The following is an 18,496-nucleotide window of genomic DNA, read 5'->3' on the forward strand; positions in this document are numbered from 1 at the left end:
TTAATTTGCTGGTGAATACCAACAAGTTTTAACTATTCTTTAGAGCATGTTTTTGTAGAAAATTGCAGGAAACACACAAAAATTGTCTTCCTGAAATATTTTCTTTTGAAATTGGTCATGAAACTCTGTTGGTGAATTGAAAAAGATGAAAATAAATGTAAAGTTTGCTGCAAGGATTTTTTAGTTGTTTCACAAGACTATTCATTCTGAAACTAGTTTTTCTATTTAAAGTAAGGAACAGAAAATATGCATGAACAACCCCTCACCTGCTTTCAAGTATTCTTCAATCTAAAAAAGTTGTGCTTAATTATTTGTTTACAGTGAGTCCATTCTAAATTCTTTAGTTTTTTGAACATTTGCCACTGGAAAGTTGTTGATTTGTTGGGTTTTTTTGTGTGTTTTGGTTTGGTTTTTGGATTTTTTGGTAGATTGACCAACAATCATAAAACTAAGGCAAATAGTCAATTTCATGTGTCTAGGTATCACAAGGGTTAATATCATTCAGTATGATAATATACACTGCAGTTATTGACTTTCACTAAAGAGAAATAAGGCTTTGGAATTCTTTGTCTGCTTGAATAGCACTATGATTTTTGGAAGTGTTTGAGAAGTCCCACTGAACTGAGGGAAAGGCAGCAATGTCTCATATTCCTATTTGCAAATACTTGGAGGCCTGATCTAGCAGTAAGGTGTGCCATGTTCGTTTTCTGACTGTTGCCTTAGAAAGAACAGGGGTTTTGTGCAGAAGGTTTCTTTTTGTAAGTCTGCATTTATAGGAGATTGTCTTTGTCTTGAAGCTGACAAACTTTGTTGTCTGAAAAATCACCTCTCACAAAAAAGAAAAAAAAAAGCAAATAAAATTCTCCTTCCAGTTAGTTACAGTCTTAGACATAACTAAGAGATACTGTATATTAAAACATAGACATACCCCTTCCCCTAGAAACAAAACTGTCCTCTGAGGTCAACAGTTTACATTAATAAGATATTTGAAATTCTCATTTCCAGATATTTCTGTTGCAGGTTTATTTCTTTTGTTGTATATTACCCCAGCCACGAAAATTTGCAAGTGGAAGCAGTCTTACAGTCAGACAAGCCCCTGTGGAGCAGCTGCTCACACAGGACTACCCTTGTACTTGAGCAGCATTGCCTGCAGAATTTAACACTTGTCATGTTTACAGATTTCCAGCTTGAAACCTAAACTGAGCAGGTGTGTGATTAGCTAATTAACACAGCCAGCTGAGCTTTTTAAAAATTAATTTAAGTATAAAATATATAACATACAGATAGCAGTTTTAATACTTCTGGATGAGGTCATTCCTCCTAATTTGGAAGCAGCTTCAGTAGGAATAGATATCTATTTAGCATCAACAGGATTGTATGATAGTCTAATGAAAGTCAAATCATGTTATTGAGCAAATATTTACGTTTAAGATTAGGAAATACCTGTAGGTTTTTGCAACTCAGTTCCAAAGTTGAAGAAATTTCAGAATGTAAGATGTCTTGCTGTAGTAGGTTTATAAAATACCTTAATGCTATTATTTTGGAAAAAAATAAGTATCATTGTTCTTTGTTTTCATTCTTATTATTTCTGCATTTCTTGCAGAAATAATTTCTCTTAGCAGCAGCTGGAGCTGAGTTATGCTCCATATCTTCCTAGTAAAATTTATTTAAGTACAACCATTAGGGACAGAAATTTGCATTAAGCTGCTGGTATAAACTTCAGTATGCTATAAATGCAGCCAATCCACTTTTTACCAGGGCAGCTTCTTTATTGGTCCACTGAAAAATGTTCTTTCTGCAGTGATCCTACTTGTAAGAGTGATCTGTTCTTTGTTGTATGCTTAGTAGGAAATGTGAGTGAAACCTGGGATGGATTGTAAAGGTTTCTTCCCTTCAAGCTTGTTTGGCTTTTTTTTTATCATGTCTTAAGTAAAAAGTCTGCTCCAGCAAAGGTAACCTTCTCCATTTGGCTGGGAGAAGGAGTCACGAGGTGATCATGTGCAGCACACCTCCACGCTTCCCTCTCAGCAGTTCCTCCTTTCCTCTCTGGCAGCTGCTAGATTGGAGGTGAACCCTGTCCTGCACTGGGTTGGTCCAAACCAGATTCCACATCAGCTGTTTCCAAATAAAAATAATCATCTTTCTAGGTTGAGGCTGCAGTAAATTGCCAACATTTGTTAACACAAAGCATACTGGTGAAGATGTGTATTGATGACATAGGACCATAATTCTCAAAAGGTCTGATTTCAGGCAAGTGCTTTTATTAATGTCCCTGTTATATGCCACTCATGGACAATATGCCCCTGATGCATGAATTGCAGCCAGGAATAATGAGGACCTATTAGGAGCTCTTAGGAAATGAGACGACACTTCAACATGACCATGACTAGGGTTTATGACTGATACCATAGTGGTGGGGTCCCTGTGATCTCTTGTGGAGTGATTTACCACACATTACAGAATACGTGCAGAAAATTTCCTTAAATCATGTGTAGTAAAAAGATCCTGAAATCCCTAATAAAAATGTTTCTCCAAATTCTGCAGTGCAGAATATCAGATGAATGTGAAGTATATGTATCAGGAATGCATTTAAAAATCTGGTTTTGTCTAAGGATGAAAGTGCATTTGACCTCTTAGGAAAAATTGAATTTAGCACAATCTGAACAAATACTTTTCTGTTGGCAATGCCTGCTGTTCCCTAAAATGATACTCTAGTTGTTCATAGGATTTTTCTTTCATTTGTTGCTTGTACAGTCTCACATATTCTCCAAGAATAAGAGTAAAGAAATAGATACTTCAGCCTCATCTTTCTAGCTCATAGAAGTGATAGAGAAGACAAGATCCTTTTTCTAAGCAAGAACATTCCATTTTCTAGCTTATAGACCACAGATAATGCATGTGAAATTGCTTGGGAAAGTTCTCATGATTTCTTGGGAAAGTTACAGAAGAGCTGCTTCATTCTCATTCTTTCTTAAATCAGGTTAATGTAAAAAGCAGCCTCTATATATCTTGAATCAAGGCACAGTATTCTTTAAGTTGTCTAGATGCTTTATAATCTAGGCAACTTGATTTAGAAAATTATATTGGTCTTGATATGGTGTCAATAACAATATTTGCACAAAAGAATAAATTTTCAATGTTTTTTATTCTATCCTGCATTTTTAAATTATTTGATTCTTTGATAGTTTTTCAATCTAGTCACTTAGTCATTCCTGTAACTTCCTGTAGTTCAGAGATTCCTAGATAATATGCTGCAAATAATGAGAATAGTTGGAGGTTAAAAGAAGTGCCAAAACCTCTCTGGTTTAATCTTCACCCCGGTTTGAAGTAAGAAAACCAGCAAGGCATGCTTTAAATGCAAGCTGAAAGTCAAAGAGGCATCTAAAATGTAGGAAGTGCTTTTTGAACCCTCCAGGAACTGGATTTATATAATAAATATGTATAGCTTATCTAGAAGTCCTTTTGTATTCTGGCTTCTTCACCTTGCAACAGGTCTGGTTGCAGGCAGAAGTTATTCCTTCAGAGTTTTGGTGATCCAGTCTACTCTGAGTGTCATTGAAGTGGTGGAAAGTGGTATATTGCTGCTTTCCTACAATGACATGCAAGTAGCTCTTTAACGTAAATACCTATATTGCCTCAAAGCTGGTGCAGGTGGTTTGTCCATAACAGGTTCAGATTTTGTCCAGAAACTGTAGTCTCATTGTTTTTCTCCAAAAGTTGGATTTTCACTCCTGTAAAAATGTACCCTGTAAAAGGCTGGCTATGTGTTGTGCTATGTGTTTCTCAAAGCTTTTCAGAAAGCTTTTACAACAAAGATGTTTTTAGAGAAAAATATTTTTCTGCTTTCAGGTATAACTACACCTCCAGATATAATTAGAATGTGATTAGGCTGGTTTCCCCTAATTTCAGTAATTTCTCAACATTTTTGCTGTAACATTTTCCTAGGCATTGTGACAGAAGGGCAGAACTTAACATTCTTAATATCTTTTGATCATCTGTGTCATTTAGCTTGTTCTGATGCATCTGCCATTGCAAAGGAAAGGAAGTTTTCATACCTGGGGTGTGTCTTTTTTTTCTGGTTAACTTTCTGACTGGAAACATAACCTAGTATGATTACAGCGAGGAGCACGGATTTGCACAAGGCTGTGGGTATTAATGACATTAAGCACCATCTGAATGCACGTTGCTCAGAAGAAATCTGAAAAAAAGACAACCAAATAATTTTATGAGACTGAGACTTCCATAGTTTCAACTACCAGAAGTATTCCTCCGTGGGTTAGTTTCTTTTCTGAAAAATTCATGGACTTCATTTTAACAATCTTAGGTCTAAAAATGAGGATGAAAACTAAGCGAAAATCCCCTAACAATTCTTAACACCTGACAAGATATTATAAAATGAGCACTTTGAGTCTGAGTAGTACAGTTGGTAGCATCACTACTCTTACAGTAAAGAATTTTTTCCTAATAGCTAATCTAAACATGCCCTCTTTCAGTTTGAAACTATTGCCCCTTGTTCTGTCATTATCTGCCCATATAAAAGTCTCTCTCCCTCTTTATTATAAACCCCCTTAAGGTACTGGAAGACTACAATGAGGTCTCCCCAGAGCCTTTTCTCCAGGATGAACAAGCCCAGGTCTTTCAGCTTGTGTTCACATGAGAAGTGCTCCAGCTGTCTGATCATCTTCATGGCTCTCTGAATCTGCTCCTACAGTCCACATGACTTTTCTGAATCCATGCAGCACTCTAGGTGGGATCTCACAAGGGCAGAATAGAGGGGCAGAATCCCCTCCCTTTCCCTGCTGGTGCTCCCTTATGGTGCAGCCCAGGGCAGGATTGGCTTCTGGGCTGTGAGCACACACTGCTGGGTCACACCCAGCTTTTCATCCAGGAGAGCCCCCAGGCCCTTGTCCACAATGAGTTCTTCTCCCAGTCTGTACTCATATCTGGGACTGCCCTGGCCCAGGGGCAGCACTTCACACTTGGACTTGTTGAACCTCAAGAGATTCCCATGGGTCCATTTCCCAAGCTTGTCCAGGTCTCTCTGGATGGGATCTTGCCTTCTCAGTGTCTCAGCTTCATTTCACCTATGAACCTGCTGAGGGTGTGCTCAATGTCACTGTGGATGTCATTGATGAAGATATTGAAGGGCACCAGACCCCAGACCTCTGTCTGCCCTGAGAAACACCACTCCTCACCAGCCTCCACCTGGGCACAGAGCCATTGACCACAGGTCTCTGGCTGTGTCTGTCCAGCAAATTCCTTATTCACTGAATAGTACATCCATCAAAGCCACGTCTTCCCAGTTTGGAGGTAATGGTGTCATTAGGGACTGTAAAGGCCTTACAGAAGGAGACAGGAGATAACTGTCTTTGTCAATCATTGCTGTCACTGGACCATAGAAGACCACCAGATTAGTCAGGCATGATTTGCTCTCAGTAAAATTTGCTGGCTGCCTCAGATCACTTCCTTGTCTTTTCTCTGCCTCAGCATATCTACAAGGAAAATTTGCTCCATAATCTTCCCAAACATGTGAGGCTCACTGGTCCATAGTTCCACAGATCTTCCTTTCTCCCATTTTTTAAAAATGGGAGTGATGTTTCCTTTTCCAGTCACTTCACCTGTCTGCCAGGATATTTCAAGTATGGTGGAGAGTGACTTGGCAATAGCAGACACTTTCCTCAGGACCTGGAAATGCATCTCATAAGATTTCATAGACTTGTGGCTGTGACTTAGCTTCACCAAGTAATTCCAGACCTGTTCTTTGCTTATAGGGAAAAGGACTTTTGTGGGAACCCAGAACATCCCTCTGGCTGTCCAGGATGGCCAGGACCCCTGCCAGGGGGCTCAGAAGCCCTGGCATGGAGCCCAAAAGGCCTGTGGGTTTGATTATGACCTGTGGAGCAAATTACCAACCTTATATGAAGATCAGCAAGCCACAACAGTTTAGGTACAATAATAATGAAGTTATCATGGGGTGGAAAAGTAGATTTTAGGGTTTTTGGTATGGGGGTTCAGGAGGCAAGATGGAGGGAACTGGGCATGTCCAACCTTTCTCCTTCTTCTTCTTGGCCTCCATCTTCTGCTGTGATGTTGGCACTTACAGATTGGTTTGGAGTAGAAGCTCACTGTCTAACATAGGTGATGGGTATTGGAAAGTAATTGTAAACATTATATATGTAGTTTTTAGTATAAAGACATAATACTGCCCTGGGGGCAGGCAGTGTGCCTGGAACTGTCCTGCTGGACAGACCTTGGCAGGGCAGGAGAAAATATTTTATAGATAAGGAACAATAAACAACCTTGAGACTGAGAGCTGAAGAGCTCCGACTCTTCAAGCGCTCGGGCTGGGAAAAGAGACTTTTAACATTCTCAGGATCACAGCGACACAAAAGGCCCCGAGAGACTTTGATCCTTCAACAGCCACAGGTAGGACGAGGGACTTGAGAGAACTGGGAAGCCTGACTGCCAGTGCAGACTGAGGCAAAGAACTCAGTGAGTACCTCAGCCTTCCAGTTTTCGCAAGTTCACCCTTCTCACTTACCAGGATGGATGCACTCTACTTGGCCTTTCTTTTCTGATGGATGTTGTTATAAAATCGCTTCTTGTTGTTCTTCACATCTCTTGCCAAGTCCTGTTCCAGCTTTGCCTTGACTTTCCTGATGCCATCCCTACACATCCAAATTATATCCCAGTAGTCTCCCCAGGTTACCTGTTCCTGCTCAGTTTGATGAGCAGATACTCAGCCATGCCAGTTTCCAGCCTGCCTTCCATGATTTCCTACACATTGGGATAAAGATCTCTTGTGCTCTAAGAGAGTTCCCATCAGCCCCTCTCTTCTGGGACCTTGTTCACTAATTTTTTTCCAACAGCTGGAACTCCACTCTTACAAAGTTCAGGATCTTGATTTTGCTCCTTGCCAGGCCCAAACTCCTTGAGATCATGAACTCAGCCAGAGTGGTTGTTACAGCCAACGCTGCCTCTGATCTTAACTCCTTTGATATGCTCATCCATCGCATTGGTGAGTACCAGGTACAGTAATGTCTCACCTCTGGTTAATTTGTCTAATACCTGTGCTAGAAGTTGCTCCCCACATTTTTCAGGAGTCTCCTGGATTGCTTGCTGTATTGATTTCCCAGCAGGTGACCAGGTGGTTGGAGTCCTTGTCAGGATGAGAGCTTGTGAGCATGATGTTTCCTCTATCTGAAGCAAAATGCCTTGTTGACAGGCTCCCTCTAATCAGGCAGCCTATAGCAGATTCTTGTCACCAGGTGTCCTTTGTTAATCCTGTCCTTGGTTTTCACCTACAAGGTCTCAGTCTCTTTATGGCTGTTTATCAGGGACACCTCTTCACAATCTAACCCTGCCTTAACATTGAGCACAAGACCTGCACCCCTCCTTCCCAGCCTGTCTCTTCTGAAAAGCTTGTGGCCCTCAGCTGCAGTGCTCCAGTCATATAACTCATGTCCCATGTTTCTGTGATAGCAATTAGGTCATACTTTTCTAACTGCACCATGGTTTCCAGCTCCTGTGCCTTGTTACCTGGGCTGCATGAATTGGTGTAGAGGCACTTCAGCTGGGATATCCACCTCTTTATCTCCTGGGAAGAGCCCTCTCTAATTCTTTTGGGATGATTTACAGGTTCCCTGCTGTTCCCTAAATGGTGTTGTTCCTGGTTCATTTCAGATAAGCCAGTAGAACATCCTCTTTCTCTGCTAAAAGTAGTTTAAAGCTCTTCTAGTATGTCTTGCCAGATTGTTCCCCAGAATAATTGTCTGAGTGCTTCAGTACTAAGGCTTGCTTAAGCACAGCACAGAGATGTAGCAGTGTTTATAAAATGTATTCCTAATTCTGCAGAACCCTGAAGGCCAGAGCATGAAAAACATCTGGAAATAAGAGAAAGGAAGGAGTATTGTGCAGAGTCTAATAAGGTCTATTCTTTCTTTGTGAGAAAGCTGTTGAATGTGTGACCATGTGCTCAACAACAAACAATGCCTAAATAAGCAAGTAAGGCCAACTTCTTAATGATAATCAAGGTCAACATTTTTAAAAGTGCGAGCTACTAATTACAGAAATATGTGGCCTGATCTTACAATCTTTGCCACAGAGAGAATTTTCTTGGCTACACTAACAGTGCTCACCAGAGTAGGTATTGGAATCATAGGATGATTTGTGTTAGGAGGGACCTTAAAGATCCTTGTGTACCAGACTCATTGCCATGGGTGGGGACACCTTCTACTAGACCAGGTTGCTTGGAGCTCCATCCAACCTGGCCTTGAACACTTCCAGGGACAGGACAGCTACAGCTTCTCTGGGGGACCTGTTTCTGTGCCTCACCACCCTCCTAGGAAAGAATTTCTTTTTAATATCTTACCTAAATCTACTCTTTCAGTTTTAAGCCATTCCCTCTTGTCCTGCCATTAGAAGCCCTTGTAAGAAGTCCCTCTGTAGCTTTCTTCTAGACCTCCCTTACACACTGGAAGACTGCTTTAAAGTTTCCCCAGAGTCTTCTTTTCTCCAGGCTTAATAAGTCCTGCTCTCTCAGCATATCCTAATAGGAGTGGTGTTCCATCTCTCTGATCATATTTGTGGCCTTCCTCTGGACCTGCTTCAACAGGTCCTTGTCCTTCTTATGTTGGAGCTCCAGTTACATTATGTATAATGTTTCCATAAGTGATCCATTCATAGATGCAGACAAAAATTGTCTCATTTTACCTTCTTCAGTCATGAAGGATATACTTGGGCTTAAAAGCATAATTTCTTTAGAAGCTCTTGGAGCAGATTCAAAGGTGACCAAAACTCAGGTGTTCCCAATTTTGTTGATCGTTTAAGGTTTCCCTTCTGCAGAGTGATTTAAATTGAGCTGGCAAACGGAGTAGATGAAAACAGGCAGACTTTCATCTTATTTTCATTGTTTATGACAGATTGGGTGGTGCCTGGAGGAAGGTGCATGTATAAACAAGCTCTAAGGTAAACTGTTGGCAAGTCTGCAAATGCTGAAAATTGAGCATGCATCATGCTGAAATGATGCTTTCTCAACAGAGAAAAACAATCTTTGTAGGTGTTTGTCTCAGAGATGTTTCACAAGATGTCTAAAGTTTTTGGAATAAGTGATACAGATGCCAGACTTGTTAAACTTACTCTAAAGATTAACCTGTACCCCCTGAAAATGAAATTAAATGTACTAGCTAGTGATTCCCTTCTCTCAGTAGCGAAAATAAGTTCATTAGTTTTGCTAATTGAAATGTCTTAGGTAAATTTAGATGAAACTCAGCCACTTTTCCTTCCCTACAAGTTCTTCACTGCTGTAACAATGTTTTCCACAGTACTCAGATTTGCAAGAGGTTCTTTTTCTTTTAATGCTGAAAAGTGAGAATTTGCTGCAGCTACTGCTCAGCTTTTTTTATTGCAAACCTTCCTTTCAGAAAATATATCCAACTCCCCGCATCTCTCTGGTCATGGGACAAAGTATAACTCTGTTCTACACTTAGTTTTGTCTGCTGAATGGGTGTTTTCTTAACTTTTGCAAATACTTGAATAATTTAAATTTCATTCCATTATAAATTTTCACTCACAGATTTGGGTAAATATGATATTAACTAGCATTTTCCCTTTCTCTATAATTTTTGGAAATGAGCAAATATTGCCCTTGTTTTGCAGTCTGGCAGTCAGGACAGAATAGTTAAGTCATTTAAGTCAATTGTTAAGTCATGGAAGAGTTTAGGCACCTAGAAACTAAGTGGAAGCATGGAATCCATGAGGGCAATGGAACCTTAGCCACTGAGGTGGGTGGGCAGAGTCAAGTACAGCGGGTTGTTCAGTGCTGTGTCTGTTTGGTTTGAATATCTCTAGGGACAGAGACTATCATCCACTCTGGAAAACCTTGTGCTTGGTCACCCTGACAGTATTTTTTTTTTCTCATGGTTATATGGAATGTCTTACTTTGATTTGTGCTTACTGCCTCCTCTTCATTCACTGGGTATTACTGGGAAGAGTCTCACTCCATTTTCTTTATTCTCTTCTGTCGGTTGTTTATACACATTTGTAAGACCCTCCTGAGACTTCTCTTCTTCAGGTGGAACAGTTCCAGCTCTCTTAGCCTCATTTTCTGTGAAAAGTGCTCCAGTCCACTGTGTTTGTGGTCTGTCATCAGACTCCCTCCAGGAGCTTCAGTGTGGCTCAGACCTGGATACAGCATCTGTGTGTGCATCACCAGTGCTGAGCAGGGAAAAAGGATCTCATCATTTGGCAGTGCTCTTCCTAAAGCAACCCAGGATACTACTGGCCTTTTTTTTCCTCAGGGGCCACATCTGGCTCATGGTCAGCTTGTTGTTGATTCAGACCCTCCAGGACATTTTCTGACAAGCTGCTCTTCAGCTGTTCAGCCCCTGCGTGTAGCCCCACTGTGTGGCAGACTCATGTATATCCATTTTGTACATTGACCTACTCAAGTGCATAGGAACCTGAGTTTTCATCATAAGATACTCTAGGTATGTATCCATGCCTAGGCTGCAGCTGGCTTGACAGGTCTGAGGGCTGCATTTCAGGTCATGCCTGAGCCTGCTCAGAGGTTGTTGATAAGTTATCCTGTGCCTACAGCTCCAAAGGGATCCAGTGCTGTGACTGTGCATGCACCTGAATGTGTACTGCTGAATCATCCCAAAAGAGAGCAGCTGTGATCATTTTCCTTCTTAAATACAGCTGGCAGTCCAGCTAACTTTTTTTTCCCCTTTAATGCAACAGGATTTGCTCAGCAAACTAGGAACCAGGTTTGTTGGTCTTCTGCAATTTCATAAAGTTCAAAATCACAGCTTGCAGAGAACCCAAGTTCAAATTAACTCATTTTCTTTTTGAGCCAATGCATGCATGCTGTTTTTCAGCCCTGGCACAATAGTACTTCTAAGAGCTCAGTTAGGCTGGATGCTTGTTTGTGGGCCTGAAGAAACAAGCTGCCTTTCCAGAGGTGCTCTGATACCATGGCAACTGTCACTTGACAGGCAGACAGATAGCAACCCAAGCCCCTGAGCCATCCCATTGCCCAGAGCTACTGAGGCTTCACTAGTTCCAGTAAACATTAGAGGTTGCACTAAGCCTGGTGTGATCAACTGCAACTCCAGTGACTTCAAAGGTGTTTGTCCCACTGTAACCCTCACTGGAATTACTATTTCAGTGACAGTGAAATTATTCCCATGAAGTACGAATTACTTAGAAGCTTTTGGATAGAACTTAACCATAGAAATATTTGCCATAGCTATGATCAGTGAACTGAAGACAGGAAAGCAATCTAATTTTACTGTTTTATTCAGATGTAAAAGTTGAACATGGCTACACTACAGGTAAATTCCTAGAGAGAGTTTCCATTACAAACATCAAATACTGTCCAAGGAAGCAGGACCAGGGTATATTAGAAAAATTAATTTCAAGCAATTTACATCTGTTCATTGCAAAAGCAATTTGTCTTGCAGCTACTACATCAAGAGAAATAGAGAGGCATTTGTCTTTGTTCTGAAAATGTAGCATAACAGTGAAAAGCAAGGGGGATGCCAAAGGTCAGACTGAAAGGACTCATGGGTTTGCCAAGTAGGTCAGAGTTAGGATTGTCTGCCAGTTACTGATCTGAAGCCTTTGTACTAGGTCTGACTGGGATGAGGGTTTTTTCACCGTATCTCCTGTGGTGCTGATAACAGACCAACTTTTCAGATGCTGCTGAACAGCATTTGTGCAGCATGAAAGCATTCGCTGCTCAATCTCACCCCAGTGAATAGATTGGAGTGTGTGAGAGGCAGGGAGAGGACACAACTAGGCATATAGCCCAAACTGACCAAAGAGATTTTCCATGCCCTGCAGTGTCATGTTCAGCAATAAAAGAGCAGGAAGAGTGGTGTTAGGTAGGTTAGCTGTCTATTGCTTGGTAACTGATGAGGCATCAGTCTAGCATGGGAGGTGATTAGTGATTGTCCTTGTATCATGAGCTCTGTTTTCTTTTCTCTGTATCTTCTTTCAATTTTCCATTGCCTGTTAAACCATCCTTACCCTGACCATGAATTTTCTGGGGTTTGCTCCTTCCTTTTATCTTTCCCCATGAAACTGTCTTTGGGGGTAGTGAAGGGAGCAAGTGTCTGTGTGGTGCTTAGGTGCCCACAATAGTCTAGTGTAACTCATATAAATATCAGTTTTCAGGACAGCTCTTTATGTGTGTGTTTAAAACCCATGAATTAAAGAAATTGAAGCTTTTTGTAGAACAGTTTTGTGCTCTGAAGTCCATGGAAGCAGGAAGCATTGAACAGGCAGAGAAATTCCTCACAATTTCTGGAGAGCACCATGTGGAGAGAAGCAGGGCCTCTGAATCACTCCAGTCCTTGCCTTGTCTTTGTTTTTTATAGTCAGTGTTGGTGTCTTATGAGACAGCCTTTAAACAGCAGCCATCATGAGAAGGCTTCTATCAAGAAAGATGAAGACTGCTAATAGCACTTTGCTTGCTTGTTTCAAACCATTGTGTTCTTTCCAGCTTGAAAGGTTTACTCCCCATTTGTGGATTTCATGTTTCATGTAATGCTGTCATCCCTTTCTCCCAAGAGAAATCTGGAAATGTGAGGAAAGCTGCAAAACCATGATTTTGAATATCAAATAGTCAAAATATTTGCCTGTTTTAGCTGAGGAAGAAGTAATTCTCAGTTGGAGATTCCATGCCCATAAAAAGCTGGTCAAGGAAGTAAAAAATGTATTTATGTGTTTACTTTCCATTGACCCTCCAATAAGAAGCTGCTCTAATGTGTTATCCTTGCAGCCAGTGCCTGTTTATCTCTGCTCTGCATTATCTGAATGCAGGGTCAGGTACTGTACTTGCTAAGGATTGAATAGGGAGCACAGACACAAAGATAAACATTAACAGGGCCTGACTGGAATGGAGTTAATTTTCTTCCAGATGCTGCTCTGTTTGGATTTGTGACTAAAGCAGTGGTGATGGCTCAGTGTTGTGGTACGGCTTGTGTGGCATTAGGGCTTTCTCTTTTCCCAACTCTGGCTCAGCAGCAAGAAGGTTGGGGGAGCATGAGATACTGGAAGAGGATATAACCAGGACAGTTGACCCAAAGTGACCAAAGGGCTATCCCATGCCATAGAATGTCAGGGGTGGTGGGGAGGGTTTGGGGGTTTTTTGAATGTAGACATTGCTTGGAGACTAACCAGGTGTCAGTATCAGTGTGCTTGTGGGAGGTGAGTGACTTCTTTGCATCCCTTGCTTTTGTTTTATTCTTGCTTATTGTTGTTTTCTTTCTTCTTCCTTGTTCTTTCCGATTTTAAACTGTTTTTATCTCAACCCCTGAATTTTCTTGCTTTTGTTCTTCCTATTCTCTCCTTGTCTGACAGTGGGGGAGTAATAAAGTGTCTATGTAGGCTTGACATGCTGACCAGCATTAACCCACAACATACCCTAAAATAGTAGTCATCTGTGGCACCTGCCAGGCAGAAATCACAGAGGACCTGATTTTCACTCATATGCATGAAGTTACTAATGGCTAAATATTTGTTGTATAAGGCCCCAAAATAGAAAAGAGACATTGAGATTTCTGAGAGGGAGAATGTCACAGATGAGTCCTATAATATTAAGGTAAAAAAAAAATTTGTTAACTGGAAAATCTTACATTGTGTATCTATAGAACTGCTTTTATATAGGTGCTTCCTGATCCAGTTTGCATGTAGCCATCAATCTATTCACCCCAGAAAGGAGTCTCATTTGAAAGCTTGTCTATTGAATTGTGCCTGGTATCTCCATAAGGACAAAATTTTTTATCAAGTTGTGGCAGGACGCCCTGCCCTATGAGGGCCTATCTGTTACCCATCAGCTGATTCAGTAGCTCAGGGCATCTTCCCCTCACGTGTATTTACTAATTGCTAAAATAACTCAGTCAAGGCAGCTTGTCTTGTAGCAATTTATTTCGGCACCATGGCAGTGACATTCCCAACTGACAATAAACATCTTGCCTTAAAAGCAAGATTGTAGGAAGATAAGCTTGAATTTCTGACTGACAGACATTTCACTTTACAAACTATAGAAGCTACACCATACTTTCATTTGCATATTCCCTGGAAATGTGTGGGGAGCTCTCCTCAAGGTTTGGGACGCCTGTCTTGAGTTACTCTCCCAAGGGTTGAGTGAAAGGTCTCTGTGTACCCCATGATCAACTTGGTGGTAAGTTACATTCACTCCTATTCTATTTCTTTGCTAGCTGTTACATAGGTACCTTTATGTCGAGCACTGTTTTATGTAACCTATTAGTAGTTCTTTTGTTTTATCCTGTGTAGTAAGTAACTCTGTTTAAAGCCTTTTGTCTGTTAATGTCCTGTCTATTTAATAAATAACCCATTTTATAATAGACCTGATCTGCCATTCTTGAGAACTTGTGAGCCAGAACGATTTAGGTGCAGGTCACCTAAGCAGAGCTGCTGTGAAAAATCTGCGGCTAAGGCAGGGCTTGTTCAAAGCTCTCACTCAATCCATTGCAAAAAAGACTTACATCTGAAAAGACACTAAGACATTTAAATTGTTAAATGCTTTCAATATTTTTTACCTCCTGGACAGAAGAATCATGTATCAATAACAATGGAAAAAACTAGCTTGGCTTTAAAGAAAAGATTTTCTTTTTAACTTAATAGAAAACTTGCATGCTGAACTCGAGCAAATGCTGTAATTTATCTGTTTATTGCAATACTGCCTTAGTATAGCACTGTATAATAAACATTTCTCAGTAATTGCTAGCATTAGTGTCACACGGCCACTAATACATTACCTTGGGTGCACTATCCCAGAAAATATTAAAATGTGAATACTTCCCACTTGGGAAAGCTGAGACATCACCTTAGTCTTTTTCTACTTGATGTAATGTGCTCTAGCCAACATCTTGTCAAGCTGACATTTGAATGCAGATAGCACTGACGCATATATATATCTATATATATCTATATATATAGATATCTACGTAAAATAAACATTTTGATACTGTTGGGAAGAGATAGAATATGAGTAGTTTACCGAAGACTACAGATAGTGATCATGGAAATATCTTTTTTGACCAACAAACACAAATCTGTTAATATGAGTGATTACCTTTGTATGGTGAATTAGGGTTACCTGGACACTAATCAGACAGTGTTAAATATAATCTTGGGATAGTTACATGACATGTAAATGAATTATAGCATAAACAAGTGATGCTGCATGAGTTTTTGATTGGATTCAAGATCAAAATATGCAAAAGCAATCAGAACCAAGCTGGATGTTGTTCAGCAGATCCTGCTCTGGTTTTTAATCACAGGTTCAGAATTGAACATCATTCCAAACTTGTGGTAGAGTTAGAATTTTCTGTCTTGATTTATGAAAATAACATGATGAAAATAAAAAATGGTCCATGTCCTCAAGTCTGAAGGATGCATCTCCTTCTATCCCTTCCTGTGTCAGCTCAACAGAAAAACTTAGGTTCAGTCTACTCCAGTATCTACCAGGTATGGAGATGTTAGCAAGGTCTTTTCAGCTTTTCAGCATTTCCCTGTCACAGTGGCATGTACATCTATAAAATCACATCTTTCTATTTATTTGCTTACACTTTTTGTCCACACCCACTCAGCTTTTACTAGTCACTCTTGATAAAACAGCTTGAGCTAGAAATCAATGCTGATATGACAACACATAAGAGCAGCTTCAAATCCACTCTGTTGAGAGCAAATCCATTTTCTTTTAATGAAGGCACACCTGCTTACAGAAGTGATCAATGTGACAAGACATAAGCATGTGTTTGACTGCAAGTGTGTGCTTAAATTTCCAAGCACTCTCAGGCTTAAAGCTTGTGTTCATTTGAGCTGAAGATTCTATTGCTGATTCTAACATCTGTGAAGAAAGCTGCAAAACTGATGATGCAATAGGAGCTGAGATGGCAATAATTGTGTGTGTCATCTTTAAAAATAGATACTTCCCCTCTTGCCATGCTTGTAAATAGCATGACAGAAGAGACAGAAGGAAAGGCTTTCCACGCTATTTATTTGTTTGTTTATTGTTAGGATTCATGAAACAGATGTGGACAATCAGAATATTTTCCATTGGGTTTTGGGTATTTCAGTAGGTGTTTATGGACAAGGTTTAGCCAGATGACTGATTTTGTAAGAGTATGAGGGAGTCTAGTGAAGGAATTTGAATCACTAGGAAAGGGGATCAATGCCCTGTCAGATTTCATCAGGGCTTTCAAGCAATGTTGCACTTGTTCTCATCATTGCTTCAGGTGTAATTGGAGAATAACTGGTTTCAGGCAGTGAAGGCTGTGGCTGACAAGCATGTAGCATTATGCAGTTTGAGCTAAATTTACATCCATGCTATGAACTAGACTTCTTTGTGCTTTGTGCATAGACTTCATTGTGCTTTTTGCCCAGGCATCTTCAGCAAATGCACTTCTTTAGTAAGGCAGTACAAAGATGCTGTATTAGACTGACTTCCACAATGCTGGAAGGAAAAAATGTGAGCCTCCATGATGAATTAACTTAGGTGAGATGTTTCCTTTACACGTTCAGGAAGGGCTGGACGTGTTCATACCAAGGGTAAGTCCACACAGAGCTGTACAAAGCTTTAGTCTTTCAGAAAATGGTGTGAGTGTTTTGCCATCTTGAGGTTTTTTTAGTTTGCCCAACAGTTTTTTTCCTGGAAAGAGAATGTTCGCTGTGAGCCAGCCCTGCTAATGTGTGCTGTCCATCTCCTTCCAGGGTGAGTGAAGCCCATCTCTGTCTGCACATTCCTACTCCCCATCTTTTGCATTTGAATGTTGCCTGGCTGCTGTCTCATGATTTTTGTTTTAATCACTGCTTTATTGTCTTAAGTCATTATTGCACCATGCATTGTTAAATGTTGATTGGATTGGAAGTCACTGTATGCACAATAATATACTTTTTATTTCTGTATTGTAATAAAATAAATTTTTTCTTGTAATATCTTTTCTATTACATATTATACATTCTATCTATTACATATTACACATTCATTGTTACAGTGTACTCCTTGTATTTCAGAATGTCATGTGTTGGATCAAACATTACTCCCATGATGTGACAAATGCCTTTGTCATGGTTTCTTATGCATTTATACCCCTCACCATGTGATATATTCTGTTGAACTAACTCTGAAACGGTACATTTTCTATCAGCACACTTATGCTTGAGCATGTATTGTACTTCTGTTTTGAGTATTACAGCAGTTCATGAAGAAAGGACTGGATTAACTTTATCATATTCACAGTGAGGAAAGAAAATACATGCATGCTGAAAACTTTAGTTATAGTGGTGCATAATAAATTGTTTGTCATTTCATGAGTTATCCCAAAGTACAAGTTACAGTACAGATAATAAATGAAAGCTTATATTGTCTGAAGATAATAACTTAGTGTTAACTTAACACTGCATTCATAAACAAAGAACACTTACACTAAACATCAGGATGAATATTTTTTTCCCATTTGGGGGAATCTATTAATAGATTGTTTTCATTTCCATTCTGGCTTAATTCTCTGCAACCTGTATTGGTTCTGGTGTCATTGTATTTCAGTTTCCTCCTACTATTTTGTCCATGGCCTTACTTATGCATCATTTTATTTGGCCCCCCATTTCAGATGTTAGGTGTAAGCTGGGATATTTATCTTGGCTATCACAGTTTGGAAGAGTCACTCAGAATGCTTTGGCAATGCTCTTCAAGAGGTAGACAGAGACCTTCAGTCTCACTCAATTGTTCCCTTCATTCTCCCCTCCACCAAGAGTTGTTACAAAAATTTAGAAAAATATATTTATTACGCACACACAGACACACACTCTCCTCAACTGCTGGACAAAGAACACTTTACCACTTTGTACCCTTCAGATAAATTGTTATAAACCCATGGCAACTCCTGTTAGAGTTGCTACACTGAAGTACAAAATAGCAGATATCTAAAAAGATTTTCTTAGCAACAGAGGTACCACAGAACTGTTGAAATTTAACTGGATTCAGCCTGTAAAGGACATGTAGATGGCAACTTTAAGTCTCGCAAGTGATCATTGAACTGAGTACTATAAAAAAAGAGAAAAAGAAATTATTTAATTACTGAAATGCATAGTTATAAATGTCATTATTTTTTGCAGGCTGAAGCAAGCATTCAGCCTGGTTTATGGGTTATAAACATGTTATATCAATACAGGTTATATCAATACAACTTATGCTTCTATGGATTGCAGACTCTAATTCAAAAGGAGGGTGCCTATATAGGACTGGCCGAACTTGCCTTTAAGGAGAGACTGAAATTCACTGACTATTAACTAAATGATACAAGTTTTATTATAAAAGAAAATAAAGACCCAGGTGATAACTGCTCCAACTTTTTGAAGGGCAAGCTGATCCATGCAATCTAGTCCCATTCACACAGTACTAGATTGATATCAATTATGCAATCTGATCTTTATTGCCAAAATCTTACATGAAGCCTATTAATGC

General features: G+C 39.9%; 1 long non-coding RNA gene across 1 annotated transcript in view; it reads left to right on the forward strand.

The window, feature by feature from the left end:
* LOC129133002 (uncharacterized) overlaps window positions 1–16,977 on the forward strand; it is a 32,878-nt gene extending 15,901 nt beyond the window's left edge. The window contains exon 6 of the long non-coding RNA XR_008535892.2: window positions 16,744–16,977. This is a non-coding gene — a long non-coding RNA (uncharacterized LOC129133002). The remainder of the gene's footprint in view (window positions 1–16,743) is intronic.
* The last annotated feature ends 1,519 nt before the right edge of the window (window positions 16,978–18,496 follow it).

Source organism: Agelaius phoeniceus, chromosome Z (genome assembly GCF_051311805.1).
Source record: "Agelaius phoeniceus isolate bAgePho1 chromosome Z, bAgePho1.hap1, whole genome shotgun sequence".
In the NCBI taxonomy this organism is placed as follows: Eukaryota; Metazoa; Chordata; class Aves; order Passeriformes; family Icteridae; genus Agelaius; species Agelaius phoeniceus.